This window comes from Monodon monoceros, unplaced genomic scaffold (genome assembly GCF_005190385.1).
Source record: "Monodon monoceros isolate NGI ecotype Baffin Bay Population unplaced genomic scaffold, NGI_Narwhal_1 Super_Scaffold_20, whole genome shotgun sequence".
Classification (NCBI taxonomy): Eukaryota; Metazoa; Chordata; class Mammalia; order Artiodactyla; family Monodontidae; genus Monodon; species Monodon monoceros.
In genome coordinates, this window is record NW_021703777.1 from 130,951,692 (window position 1) to 130,966,504 (window position 14,813).

Below are 14,813 nucleotides of genomic sequence, written 5' to 3' on the forward strand. Positions count from 1 at the left end.
AAAGCTGGTTTAAATACAGCACAGAAACATGAAGCTTGTATCACTGTATGTGTATGCTGCAGTGGTCAAACAATAAATTTATGTCTTGAATAGGGATCCACAAATTTAATAGAGACATCTTACTTAGCACGTCTAGAGTATAATTCATAAGAAAATCTGAAAGCTTTATATCAAAACTTCTAGAAGAAAAACATGTTAAATGAGAGTTTATAATAACAAGAAAGGTTTTTTGTTTATGTGGCTTTACATTACATTTAATTAAATATCACCCTTGTTGAAAAGGACAGAAAAGAACATACAACTGAGTTTTACCAGTGTGATTAAGTTATTATAAGGGTGTATCACATTTTAGTATCTCTTAGCCAATACTTGTTCTTGAAAAATTAATACAGCAGAGGAAAGCATTGTGGTGAATAGTTCACATTTCACTGTTCCATATAGAGAAGTCTTAGACCTCATATAAGAAATAGAAACATGGGTTTCTTTTGGGAAAGAAAAAAAAGGAGTTAAAAAATAAAGTTAGATTTAGGGTTAGGGGTTACCAGCTAGTCATTAGCAGAGATTGTGTGTTAGATTATTACAAGTCTTGCATATTTTCTCACCATCACCTGTACCACAAAGTAGCTCTAATAGGTTATCTTAAAAAATATGAGATCCTCGGGCTTCCCTGGTGGCTCAGTGGCTGAGAGTCCACCTGCCGATGCAGGGAACGCGGGTTCATGCCCCGGTCTGGGAAGATCCCACATGCCGCGGAGCGGCTGGGCCCGTGAGCCATGGCCGCTGAGCCTGCGCGCCCAGAGCCTGTGCTCCGCAACGGGAGAGGCCACAACAGTGAGAGGCCCGCATACCGCAAAAAAAAACCCATAAAAACAAAACAAACAAACAAACAAAATATGAGACCCAAATTTCTCAGGAGAACCAGTCAAGAAAAAGGCCATGGAGCTGGGCAATCTTGTTACCTCTACTAGAGAAGTAATTACATGGTTATAACTTACTGATGGCAAATAACAGAATGCTTCTTTTTTAACCTGAACAGAAGTTTAGAAGCAATCCAGTTAAGTTTATTCATTTTTCTTTATATTATTAAAAAGATAAACATAAACACATGGTAAAAAAAAAAACAAAACAAAGATACACACATACACATGCATATATATATTATATTTATATACATACAGAGAGAAAGAGAGAATTCTTGAGGCTCCTTTAGGTGAAATAAGTGCCCAAGGACATATTGCTAATTAGCAGAAGGGCAAAAACTAGAAGCCAGGCCTCCTGATTCCTACACTAATGACACTTTGTTTAAGAAACAGTTTAGATGCAAAAATTTATTGAATACAACAAAAATTAATCAAAATGAACAATTTTTTCTTTCCTCTTAAGAACAGAGTTTTATACTACAGGGAGACTATATTTAAAAAGTCTAAATTCAACTTTTCTCAGGCATACATAGATCCTACCAAGCCATTGCAGGATGCAAACATATTTATACCAGTTTTCCAATATGTGGTTTGCAAACCATCAGTGGGTAGTGAGATCAATATGGTAGATCATGAAGACATTTCTTATAAAATAGAATAGAAAAGTAAGGGTGTATCACTCATGGTAAGGGTAAGTAAAGTTTTATACAAGTTTTGTTTAACTTTTATTTAAGTTATAGTATAACTTTATAACTATTTAAGTATAAATGTGTACATGTGGTTGCAAATGTAAAATATATTTTTGTCTCAGTCTCAGTAATAAAAAAAAAAAACATGTTTTCAGACCACTGGGTGTAGATATTCCCTAAGAAATGTATCCTGTGTGAGACAGAAAAAAGACAAGGAAACAAAGATGTGAAGTCTTATTGCAAGAAATATGGTGATGACAAAAATACAGTATGTTTTTATGAAAAATTTCTTTGGAAATGGAAAGACAGGCTATTTTGTTAATTAAATGCATCCCGGTGAGCCATCTCAAAGAGCTTTACTTTATGTGGATAGTTTGTGGATAGACAAGATCCATGTCTCTCTCTCTTTTGTCCCCACCTCTGTTTTTACGGTAATTCTGCCCTTCTGGAGTTCACAATTCACAACTCGTCTTCATCATCCTCAAACTGAGCCAAAAAGAAATAAAAAAAAAAAAAGTGTATGAAAAAAATACCACCACCACTGCCAAGTCCTCATTGGTTCCTGAAGATAGTGTCAACAATGAAATTTTCCTGGCATTTCCTCACCCTGGTGTTGAAGAGTAGGAAGATTTTATTGCATATGAATCATAGTTGTAAGCAAATTCATTAACAGTAGCTTTTCAAATAGGTGAAATGGATCTGAACTGAAATACAGGTGAACGCTGGCTCCATTCTTCCTTGGTACAAATGCCAGCCCTTCCTCAGCCTACTGATATCCCTTTTTTCCTTTTTACACTGAGGAGTATGGAATTAAAAGAGGACACGGGTGCATTGATGCAGCCCCTCCAGGAACGCTGTAGTTGGTACACAGTAATGATTAACTGACTGTCTTCAATCAAGCAGTAGTGTACAAAGGGTTGAAAAAAAATCAGAATTTGGGTTTAAAACTTCTGGCCATCAATAACATAGTAATAGTAAAACTAACCTGCCAAATAATATTTTAGGCATAAATAATATATGTGATGGAGTAAGTTTTTTACACATGCAAAGTGATGGCATTTCCACAAGTTCTAGTTAAGCTGTTTACAGCTAAGTTATATTTAAGTGTAAGTAGCAAGCAGCCTAGGGTTGCGTTTATAGGCAGTCTACTGATCTCAATAATGAATCCTGGATTGGTTGAAGTTGCAAACTGCAAATCCTGATCACCAGTTCTCAGAAGCAAAAGTCAAGTTCAAATTTCAAGTTCTGAGCTAGCATACAGTTCTCTTTCGAATTAGTAAAGTATTATAGGTCAAGCTACCTCCCAAATTTAGCCTTCTAATTCTAGGCATCAAATAGACTGTAACTTGAGGATTGTAGAAATTATAACATGGTTTGGATGGTGGTCACACATAAAAAATGAGTTAATTTCAGAGACATACTTTTAGTGTACAAGACTTGTACACTACATACTTTTAGTGTACAAGGAAATTAAACCTCTTTCTGAAAATAGCTTCGAGATTTAACTGTGATCACCTGAGTGCCATTTCTATATTGAAATTGAACTTCCTCATTTTCTCTCCTGAAGGGAAAAAAAAATGGTGTGTCAGGTTTTATGATGCCATTAAGAGACTGTGATTGCTAGAGGTGCGATGACATGACTTGTCACGTCTGCGACAATAAAGACTGACCCTTGGAGATTATGTTTCTGAGCGTGGCCTTATCTACACATACAGAGTGAAAATAGAATTGAGACAATGTAACTTGATAAATCAATCTAAAGAGCATGTTCGCTAATTGAATCAAAGGCAGCTTCAGTTTTTCCAGAGAATGTCTAAATTCTCCAGTTTCTTATTATATTTATAACTGGAGCCTCTGGACGTTAGCCAAAAATATTACTTCTTAAATATAAATGCAATCCTGAATAAGAATATTGGAAATGTATATGACTGTTTTCTTTTTAAGTTGCTGTATCTGGGCCTTTTCTCTCTACAGTTCCTTTTAATGAGTTTCAAATCAGATTTCCACATCTTGAAAGTGGTGCAGAGATATTCAGTGCTTGTTCAAGAGGCCTAGCCTTGCTTGCCTGGTGTTCATTCTGTTTATAAATGGCCTTGTATCCTACCACATACTCTCTGAGTATACCCGTTTTTTTTTTTCTTTCTCGGATTTCAAATACCACAATCTCCCCTTGCATCTGGAACACCCATGTTTACTGGAGAGGGTTGCTTATAAACAATTTAAATGTGGTCAAAATCCATGCCAGCTGCTTCAGCTTGCTCCTCAATATTCAGGATAATTACATCTGCAAATTACAAGGAAACAAGGTCTCTCTCTTTTCCCTTACTCGGTGTCTCCATCTTTTCAAAGACTTCAGACTCGCTGCCTATTTCAGATTGATAAGTATAATTTAAAGAATGGTCTTTCTTCTTTCCTACCAAAACAAACAAACAAAATCACTTTGAAAAGCTTCAATGGAGGTATAGATTGCCTCTGTATAAAATTCATCCAAGATTCTATTAAAAAATAGCGAACAGATTTGAGACATTAAAAAAAGTATGTGGGTTTGGATTAGAAACATTTCTTTATAAGGATCCTAAGTCTCTTGCTATCCATTAGCTAGAAATACCACCAAATGATGCACCGTATCAGCATTTAATGGAAGGAAGCAAAATCGTCAAAGCAATACCAAGGGCAGTAGCAGGACAATCATGTGTACACAAGTGAGGAAAACTCACTTCATCCCAATTATTTTCAAACATTCATCTAGTCACTCCATGCCTTGCAGGAGGTGTATAATATGTACACAGAATCCAAGAAGAAAGAGAATGTATTATTGCATTTACAAGCTTGGTCAAACTATTGAAGGTAATAAATTCCCTTATAAAAAGAATTAAGGATGCTTTTCCTTTAAGCACTTGACTTAAGGCTTCAGATGAATCGGTACATATGCATCAATATAATAAGTACTACACCTTTCACTGACAGCAATTAGAAGTTGTTTCCACTTCAGCAGATAGACTGCATTATTTTCATAACTAAATAAAAAATGCTTATAGGGAAACCGCGATTGGTATATTAACTAAAAAATGCTCTTTTTAGGAGTCTGAAAATGATAATGTACCAGTATTCTTGGTGACAGTATAGATACATTTTAAATGTATCTATACTGATGTATTTTTAGGTACTTCAGTGTAAACTACAAAGGAAAATGTACGTAGAAACTTCCTGAAGGGATTTGGGTCAGGGTTGACAGATTTGGCAAATAAAAATGTAGAACACTCAGTTAAATTTCAATTTTAGGTAAATTACAAATAATTTTTTACTGTAAGTATGTCCTATGAAATATTTGAAACACACTAAAAAATTATTTGTCTGAAATTGAAATTTAACTAGATGTCTTGTATTTTATCTGGCAATCCTAATTTTGGTTTAAAATTGGTATAAAAACAACTGAGTTACTCCGCAAGTACTAAAGTGACTCCAAAATTAATATTATACAAAGTAATCTTGAAGCTTGTTGTCAGTCTTTAGAAGATGGCTAGTGTTGGGGGCCTGATCATGAAGTTTTCATTTGTCAGTAAAATTTTGTCAATGAAAAAAAATTTCATTTTTTCATTGAATAGCAAGAAAAATAAAGATAATGGATAAAGTTTATAATAAAGGTAAAAAATGTGATTAAATAAATGAGCATTAGAAGAGATGATATTTCCACTATTTTTATTTTTTAAATTAATTTTTATTGGAGTCTAGTTGATCTACAGTGCTGTTAGTTTCTGCTGTACAGCAAAGTGAATCAGTTATACATATATATACATCCACTCTTGTTTAGATTCTTTTCCCATATAGGTCATTAGAGGGTATTGAGTAGAGTTCCTTGTGCTGTTCAATAGGTTCTTATTAGTTACCTATTTTATATATAGTAGTGGGTATATGTCAATTCCAGTCTCCCAATTTATCCCTCCCCCACCTTTCCCCCTTGGTAACCATAAGTTTGTTTTCTACATCTGTGACTCTATTTCTGTTTTGTAAATAGGTTCATTTGTATCATTTTTTTTAGATTCTGCATATAAGTCATATCATGATGTTGTCTTTCTCTCTCTGACTTACTTCACTTAGTATGATAGCCTCCAGGTCCATCCATGTTGCCACAAATGGCGTTATTTCATTCTTTTTTATGGCTGAGTAATATTCCATTGTATATATGTATCACATCTTCTTTATCCATTGCTCTGTTGATGGACGTTTAGGTTGCTTCTATGTCCTGGCTACTGTAAACAGTGCTTCAGTGAACACCAGAGTGCATGTGTCTTTTTGAATTATGGTTTTCTCCAGGTATATGCCCAGGAGTGGGATTGCTGGATCATATGGTAGCTCTATTTTTAGTTTTTTAAGGAACTTCCATACTGTCCTCCATGGTGTCTGTACCAATTTACATTCCCACCAACAGTGCAAGAGGGTTCCCTTTTCTCCACACCCTCTCCAGCATTTGTTTGTAGATTTTTTGATGATGGCCATTCTGACTGGTGTGAGGTGATACCTCATTGTAGTTTTGATTTGCATTTCTCTAATAATTAGCGATGTTGAGCATCTTTTCATGAGCCTCTTGGCCATCCATATGTCCTCTTTGGAGAAATGTCTATTTAGATCTTCTGCCCATTTTTTGATTGGGTTGTTTGTTTTTTTGTTACTGAGCTGCATGAACGTTTTGTAGATTAATCCCTTTTCGGTTGCTTCATTTGCAAATATTTTCTCCCATTCTGTGGGTTGTCTTTTAGTTTGTTTATTCTGCTATTGTTTTTAAAATATGCTTAGTTGATGAAGTAAAAGAGGACATCACAATATTAGTCATTCTTTTTAAGGTCTGTAAAATCCAAAATTTTGGTAGTACTGGATTCTAGTGTTGTTCTTTCATCATCTGAATTCCTATGATTTTTATCTGATTAGTATTAAAGTAAGGAAACTTTGTTTTACTTTTATATAACTGGTTTTCCTTCTGTTAACTCATGCCCACATGATTATAGCTTTTTTTTTTTTTTTTTTTTTCTTGTACGCGGGCCTCTCACTGTTGTGGCCTCTCCCGTTGCGGAGCACAGGCTCCGGATGCGCAGGCTCAGCGGCCATGGCTCACGGGCCCAGCCGCTCCGCGGCATGTGGGGTCTTCCCAGACCGGGGCACGAACCCGTGTCCCATGCATCGGCAGGTGGACTCTCAACCACTGCACCACCAGGGAAGCCCTATAGCTCTTTTTTTTTTTTTTCTTTTTTAGCTATTTTTTTTGCGTTGGTCCCATCACCACCATGCCAAAGTTAGGAGAACTACTGTCCTATTTGTCATAAAATCTGCCCAAGAAAAAAAAAAAAAAGGCTTGCACTCTCAACTTTCTACTGATTATATTGCACAGCTTGACTGGACCACTCATGTCCTCTTTAGCTGCCATCTTACTCCACTTTTCTGTCTCCTGTACATCTGGAACAGCCTCTTTAATTGATTCCTCTCCTTTCCCTCCTGTCCCACTTTAATTTACTTTACACAAAGTAGCTATGTGATATTTAAAAAATAAAATCGGATAGTATCACTTCCTTATGCAAAACCCTAGTGTGTCTTCCCATCTCCCTTAGCATAAAAGCTCAATTCACGACTTGATGACTTAAAAATAGTACCTCTTCAGCTTTATTTCTACCACTACCTCCCCACCCCATCTCCTGCTTCTCAAACATGCCCCTAGTTCATCCTCTTGTAGGGCAGTGCTTTTGTATTTCTTTGCTGTGGAATTTCTTTCCTTCAGATAGTTGCATTACTCACTTTTTCATATCACTGAGGTCCAGGCTCTAATATCACTGCTTCAGTGTGTATAATAAGCCATTACCTAGCCCCATCCCCCATATATATATACTTTGCTTTTTTCTCCTTAGCTTTCTTTATTTTTCTTCACAGTACTTCAAAATACCCAAAACGGTTTACTTATTTATTATATAACTCTATATATTAGAAAATAAGAGACACACATACACGAAAAAAACCCTCGTCTCTCTTGTTCCTTGCTTTAGCCCCGTTACCCAGCACCTAATAGTTGCTTAATAAATACTGATGGAATGAATAAACAATGAATGAACATCCCTTGGCATAGGGACCTGGCCTAAGTCTCTTAAAAGTCTGGATCAGAAGAAAATTTTAGTAAAAGAACTTTAGTTATATTGAAATTCTCCTTTCCCTATGATCTCAAACTGTGTCTTATCCTTTCCTTTCCGAAAGAATTTCGGTGTCTCTTGAGAACACTGACCTAGAGGTTAAGAAGCATCCATTGCATAGAGTTATTTACTCCAGGGGTTAAAGGGATATTCTTGCTACTTATCCTACTAGCCTGTCATATCTTACCAAACCAAATAGGAAATTACAGGAGACATACAGCAAAGGTCCTTATTCTGAAATTCTTACTGTAAAATGAAATAAAATATGAAATAAAATGAAAACCTTCTCATCTGTAAGCCACAATAATTGTTCTTCCAACTAGTTAACAGGAATTTCATGAAGATTCTTAAGTATTTTTCCCAACTGGAGCCAAAATACAGTCCTAAAGATAGAAATCTCGTAAGATCATTTTGTCTAAGGGTTTCCTGCACCAAATAATCCAAAGAGATCATGGCGTTACTGAATAATTTGGAGGAGAGTGTTTATACTTACTAGAGATAAACATGCTGGAAAAAGTTAAGGCTGAAGTGGTGTTCTAAGGTGTTGGTCATAAATAACATGAAAACATCAATAAAATATGCCTAGCATGTAGTAGTTGCTCCGTAAATATCTGTTAAATTATTCATTTATTCTTTTATTTGTTCAAGTCTTTAAAGCAATTGAAAAGCTGTTGTTTACTAAAAATAGTCTGGAAACTCACAGACATTTTTTTTTTCCACAAAATCCAAATGTCTATTTTAATTCTTCATTATTTTCTACTTAACAGATGGCTTCTTCCCTGAAATTGTCTCTTTATGTGTTACTCTGATACTGCGCAAAACTGAATCCCATTTCAACGTTTACAGTTTTTTTTCCTATGCTATCCCTTTTGATTTCTTCTCTTCTTCCTACTGGCCCATATGCCTAAGTTTCTCCATGATTCTGTATCTACCAGTGACCTTTTAAGTTCACACCTTGGGAGAGTTCATAACTTTTCATAGCTCTAAATATTTCCTCTATGCTGATGACCCAAACAGCATCTCCAGTCCTCACTGTTGAGCGAAGCTTCAGCCTCAAGGCTTAGAATGCCTAGTGCCAAATTTCGGACTCCAAAGAGAAACGTTTTTCAAGAATTCACAATGACTCCAGCCTCTAAGTCATGTTTAGAGAGTGACACTTAGAACTTACACCTGTTTCTCCAGGTGCTTTTCCCAGGGTGCCTCAGTATGAACGCTCTCCCACTGAGATAACTAATTTATAATTACTTCCCTCTTCTCCGTGTCTGTATCTGTAGCATCATACAGCGATTTTCTCTTCTCAGAATGCCTCCTACTCTTCGTTAAATATCCAAAACCAGTAAAAAGCAGTAGAAGAGATGACTTGATGGTTAAGTCAGGGGGGAAGAAAAATAGGAGAATCTAATTTGGTTCTAACTGGATGACCCACGAAAGTAATTTCTCCCTAGGCTTCAGTTTCAACGACATAGGATGTTAACTCAGTGGTTGTGTTCAGTCTCATTAGCTCTCTTTCACATGAACGTAATAATTCACCTTTTTTTCATATGTTGCCTTTTTTGTACAATTTGCATTTCCCCCCAGAACTCTGCGTGCAATCTTAGTATTCTCGAAGCCTAGCAAGTCTACTATGCTATGCGTAGCTTTGCTAGAGGAGATGGAAATACTCATAATAAAAGTCTACATTATTATGACATGCTTACTAATGAAAACTTACTTTCAACAAATCAAATTAAGGAAAAAAAAGAACATTTATACATTACGAAAAAGAGAACATTTTGGCATTAGTAAAATTAGATATTTCCTATCTATCACATGGAAAAAGTAAAATATATTTTTAGATAATTATAGGAACAATGAAACCTAAAGCATAGTAGAAGTGAAATATTATTTTCTTTTAGGAAAGGAATGAAAATAATAAATGCTATTTTGACATTTTAATCAGACATTTGAGGTAAAGCCTTGTTGGCATGACTGTATCCCTAGCCACTGCTTTGATTTCCCCAGAGGAATTCTGGAGGCACTGATCAGTATGTAAGCACTCTCTCCAAACCCAGGCTCTGGCCCCAGATTCGATTGGTCAGTGTGCACTCTTAAATGTCCTGTTTGTTTAAAAAAATTCTCCTAAGGGTGAAAAACATACCTAATTTTATAAAACTAAGCCCAGATAAGAGAAAGATCTCGTCTCAACAATAAAGTGATAACTGCCAAGCTTCTTGAGGTCGATGTCCATAGAAAAAGGGCACCTGAAGCCAGGCCAGACCACTGCTTACTGTAGTCAGGTGACATGATGCCATGTACATTTCTCCCTCCCACTGCAATAGAAGGACCATGTCAGTATGAAATAGAGTTAGAATTAGACCTGTGTGCATCTGCGAGATGAGAGTCTGTGTGTGTGTGTGTGTGTGTGTGTGTGTGTGTGTGTGTGTGTGTACTAGGCAAGTGCACGTGGAAATAGAAATAAATTTGCAAGTTGTAGAATTAGCAGAGTGTGAGGTCATAACTCAACAAACCCAAAGGCTTTGGGGCTTTTGACTGTGTTAACAGTGAGAAAGGCAACAGGTTTTTCTTTAAAAACATAACACCCATATTTTTTTTTTCCTCAAAAGATTCAGAAAATATCCAGACATAGAAATGGACTACCTACCTGTGAATAAAGAACTCATTGAACTATTTTCAATGTCAATAAACAAGAAACACAAAAATGAGAGTACATAATAATTTGTCTAATATATTCACTCCAAAACTGAGCTGTCATATGTAATGAGTTTATTGAGCAGCCTCATCTGACCAAGTTGTAAATGTGCAACAATTTTATTTTTTTTTGGTGACTTGCCCACATTTCTGCAAAATTGAAGCTCATATTTTCGCTGGCTAAAAGTCACATTTGTTAATAATTCTTTGGCCCAATTTCATTGTTTCTCAGCCACTTTCAGTTTAGTCAGTCTCTTCTTGGTCTATACAACTCATCCTTGTTTATTTTAAAAGTTCATATCATATTCTAAAAAATTCTTGCCTTTCCCTCGTATGAGCTGAAGTTCTAATAGCTACCACATGAGGTGGGTTTCATGTGGCTCTCATACTTCTTACGCACGTTTCGGGATGTCAGCTTCTCAGGTACTGGTGAGTGGAACAGGAGAAAGCAAACACAGATCCTTTCTCACTTGACGGCTGCAACCCTCCTGCCTGTCTCCCCACTTGCTACCCATGCCCACTGTTCCAGCACTTTATCCACAGCCTCAATGTGGAGAGTTGGTACCTCACTTTTTTTTTTTAATAACAATGAGCATTCTTTTTAAATTTTTTTTAAATTTATTTTTATTTTATCTTTTTTGTCTGCGCGACATGTGGGATCTTAGTTCCCTGACCAGCGATTGAACCGGCGCCCCCTGCATTGAAGCACAGAGTCTTAACCACTGGACTGCCAGGGAAGTCCTGGTAGCTCACTTCTGAGCAGCGCCCTTAGGAACTGTGAGTTCCTTGAGAGTTTACTGTGCTCTCCAGCAGAGCCCCAGGAGGTAGGCGGTCTCAAGCTGCAAGCCTCTCTGTAGCAATGTCAGCAAAACCACCCAGCCCAACTGTATCTGTTTGAGGGTTAATTCTAGGGCCTCTGGGCGCCTGCAGGATCCATCTCCCATATTTCTTGGGAAGTGGGAGCTGCTGGGGCAGCAGTGTGGTGGTCCCTGACCTTGACCCCCTCTGCCAGGCCTTTCTCAGCTCATTTCTCTACTGTTCCATTCACACAAAGCATGACACCCAGCAGATTTCCAAGAACATCACGCCAGTTTTGCCTTCTTGCCACTTCCCCTAATTGCTTAGCTTGGGGAAAAGAAAGTAGCCCCTAGTTTCCAGAGGAGTGGGGTTACATCTTTGTATTAGACAGCATGGCAGGAATCAGGAAATTTTTTGCTTTCACTCATGCAGACAGCCTTTCTAAGACAGACAAAAGTGTCTTCTTTTTTTTTTCTTCTTCATCTATTTTATTCTATAAAGTTTCCATGACTTGATATAAAACGATTTGTAGCCCTTGGCATCTTAGCATTTTTACAGCCAAGAAAGGAGGCAGAGGTATGCACTTCTGGCAAGACAATAGCATTTGAACCTCAGCAGGTGTGTGATTTTATAATCATGTCGAAGGGCCAAACAACTATAACATTTAACCCTTCATGTTTGGAGTGATGATTCCAGGCAGTTGTATTATTTGACTTTTTGTGTCTCTTTTCAAAGTTCAGTGTTGAGGTTTGACTCCCAAGGGAGAAAAAATACTTCATTTATCTTGAAGCAGGATGGCATTAAATTTCGTACTTCCTTCTCATTGTTTGGTTTAGCTGGTTGACACTCCAAGCTGACTGTGAACAGCTCTGGGAGTTTCAGGGAGATTAACTATTGGGTTTCATCTCTAGCTTCATGTGAAGCACCTGCAAATAATCAAGATCCAGAAAGAAGCTCAGAGTGGGAGCAGCCTCTGGGATTTGCTTTAACTAAACCTTCCTGTGAGCCACATTTCTTTGTTTACATACATTCCTGCCCTGAAGGCCAACTTCCTGTCATAAAGCTGCATACCCAATTTGAGCATTTAGAAAACAGTGTGGCTCAAACCATTATAACTCTGGAAACAGACTTCAAGTAATTATTATTTTTAAAGGATATGTAAAAAAAAAAGAAAAAAGTGCAGGGCCTCACCCTAGTTTTCATGATTCAAATCTTTTTCTTATAATCACATACGTTCACACACTTATATACAGAAAGGGAAATTAGTGCTATTTTCTGCATAAAAATATCTGTCAGTACAGACCTTGTGTGGAGACATCAAAGTGACAGATTACAAAGACTGAAAAGGAAAGGAACTTATTTTTCAAAAGTGATAAATCTCTGGGAGAAGAGACACAGTGTGACCAATCCCATATGGTATAAATTTGGGCAATACAAGTTTCTCAAATAATTCTAGTGTCATGGTTCCTTTGGATCCTTCAGTGTATCATCCTTCAGCAGTTATTTCCTACTTTTTAGATCTATTTGTACCTTCTTTTTCAAAATATCACTTAATATACCCTTTCCTTCTCTCTCTTGATATTTCATTCTCTTTTTAAATTTTTATTTATTTATTTTTTGGGGGTACGCAGGCCTCTCACTGTTGTGGCCTCTCCCGCTGCGGAGCACAGGCTCCGGACGCGCAGGCTCAGCGGCCATGGCTCACGGGCCCAGCCGCTCCGTGGCATGTGGGATCTTCCCGGACCAGGGCGTGAACCCGCGTCCCCTGCACCGGCAGGCGGGCCCCCAACCACTGCGCCACCAGGGAAGCCCATTCTCTTTCTCCCAGTAAATCTCTTAGTGTTCTTTCTTAGGCAATACCTATTTTTAGCATATACTCAAAATGTGTATCCTTTCCAAGCCTACTACTCTCCAAGATATACATCATCAGGTTCAGTGTCAAGTCTATGCTGGATCTAATTAAGACTTAATTAGATCACGTCTCTACCACCTAGAAATCAATCTTTCCCTGGTCACCTATTATTAAGTCAAAAAGCAATGGTCAGCTTTCACTGTGTATTTATTATACTTTCTCTAGAATTTGGTTCTCTTGACAGCACCCTCCTTGAAATCTCATCCCCCCTTGATATCTATGACAAATTTTTTTCTGCATTAATCACCATGATAGGCTCCCTTTCTTCCCACATACCTTTAAATCTAGGGGGTTCCTAGGGTGTCATTTTTAGATGTAGTGTTTTCCTCATCTACACACGTTCCCTCTTCCTCTTCCATAGAGTAAGTTGCACAGTAGATGCTGATGTTTCCCAGATCTATACATCTAGCCTCTGGTTTTCCCTCACTTATTACATCCTTTTAGTGACCAATTTCTATCAGTCCGACCTACAAATCTCACTTGAATCTACGATTTATCACTATCTCCAGTCTTACAAACAGTATATTATAGAGACTCCCTATGTGTAAATCCTGGCTCTACCTCCTGCTAGCTGTGTAACTCTGGGTAAGTTATTTAACTCCACTGTACCTCAGCTTCTACATCAGTAAAATGAAGATTGAAAGAACAACATTCACAGTGTATGTTTATGTTATTATTATCATTATTTTAGTTCAATTCATCATCGTTTTTTAAAATCTCAATAGTTGTGACCACCACGCAACAGGTTTTTCCCCTTTTGGCTCTCTTAAAATTAATCTTCCAGCAAACAGATCGATCTTCCTAAAGCGTTAGGATATCTTTTCAGTACATACAATTCTGGGATGGCTCCCCTTAATTTTCACAATCTAATTCTGAAGAACCATGCTTTATGTGATGTGATTCCTGCCAGCCTTTTGAACCTAACTAACCTATTGGCACAGAGGAGAGCAGAAGACGCCGTAGCTGTCCTCCAACTTTCAAGCAGCAGTTACGATGCCATATATCCAACCTCTCAGTAATAGAATGATTTTCCCTTTGGCAGAAAATGTCTACTTGTCTACTTCTTTTTTAAAGATTTATTTATTGTTTATTTATTTTTGGCTGTGTCGGGTCTTAGTTGCGGCATGAGGGATCTGCGTTGAGGCATGCGGGATTTTTGTTGCGGCATGCAGGCTTCTCTGTAGTTGTGGTGCACAGGCTCCGGGGCGCACGGGCTCTGTAGTTGTAGGGCATGGGTTCCAGAGCACGTGGGCTCTGTAGTTTGCGGCACGGGGGCTCTCGTTGAGGCGCGCAGGCTCAGTAGTTGTGGTGCGCGGGCATAGTTGCCCCACTGCGTGTGGGATCTTAGTTCCCTGACTAGGGATCGAACGTGCATCCTCTGCATTGTAAGGCGGATTCTTTACCACTCAGCCACCAGGGGAGTCCCCTCTACTTGTCTGCTTCTTAAGCTGCATTCTAAACAGATAAGCAAGTTGAAAATGAGAGTTCATAATTTTTATGTGTATTGAGGCAGCGATCCTAAAATACAAATAGCATTACACAGCTTCTGTGCATGGCCACCTATCTTTTATATTCTTTATTTGTCTGCCCTCCTTTCCATTTGGTTCCTAGCATTTCATTTCACTCTGTCGTGCTT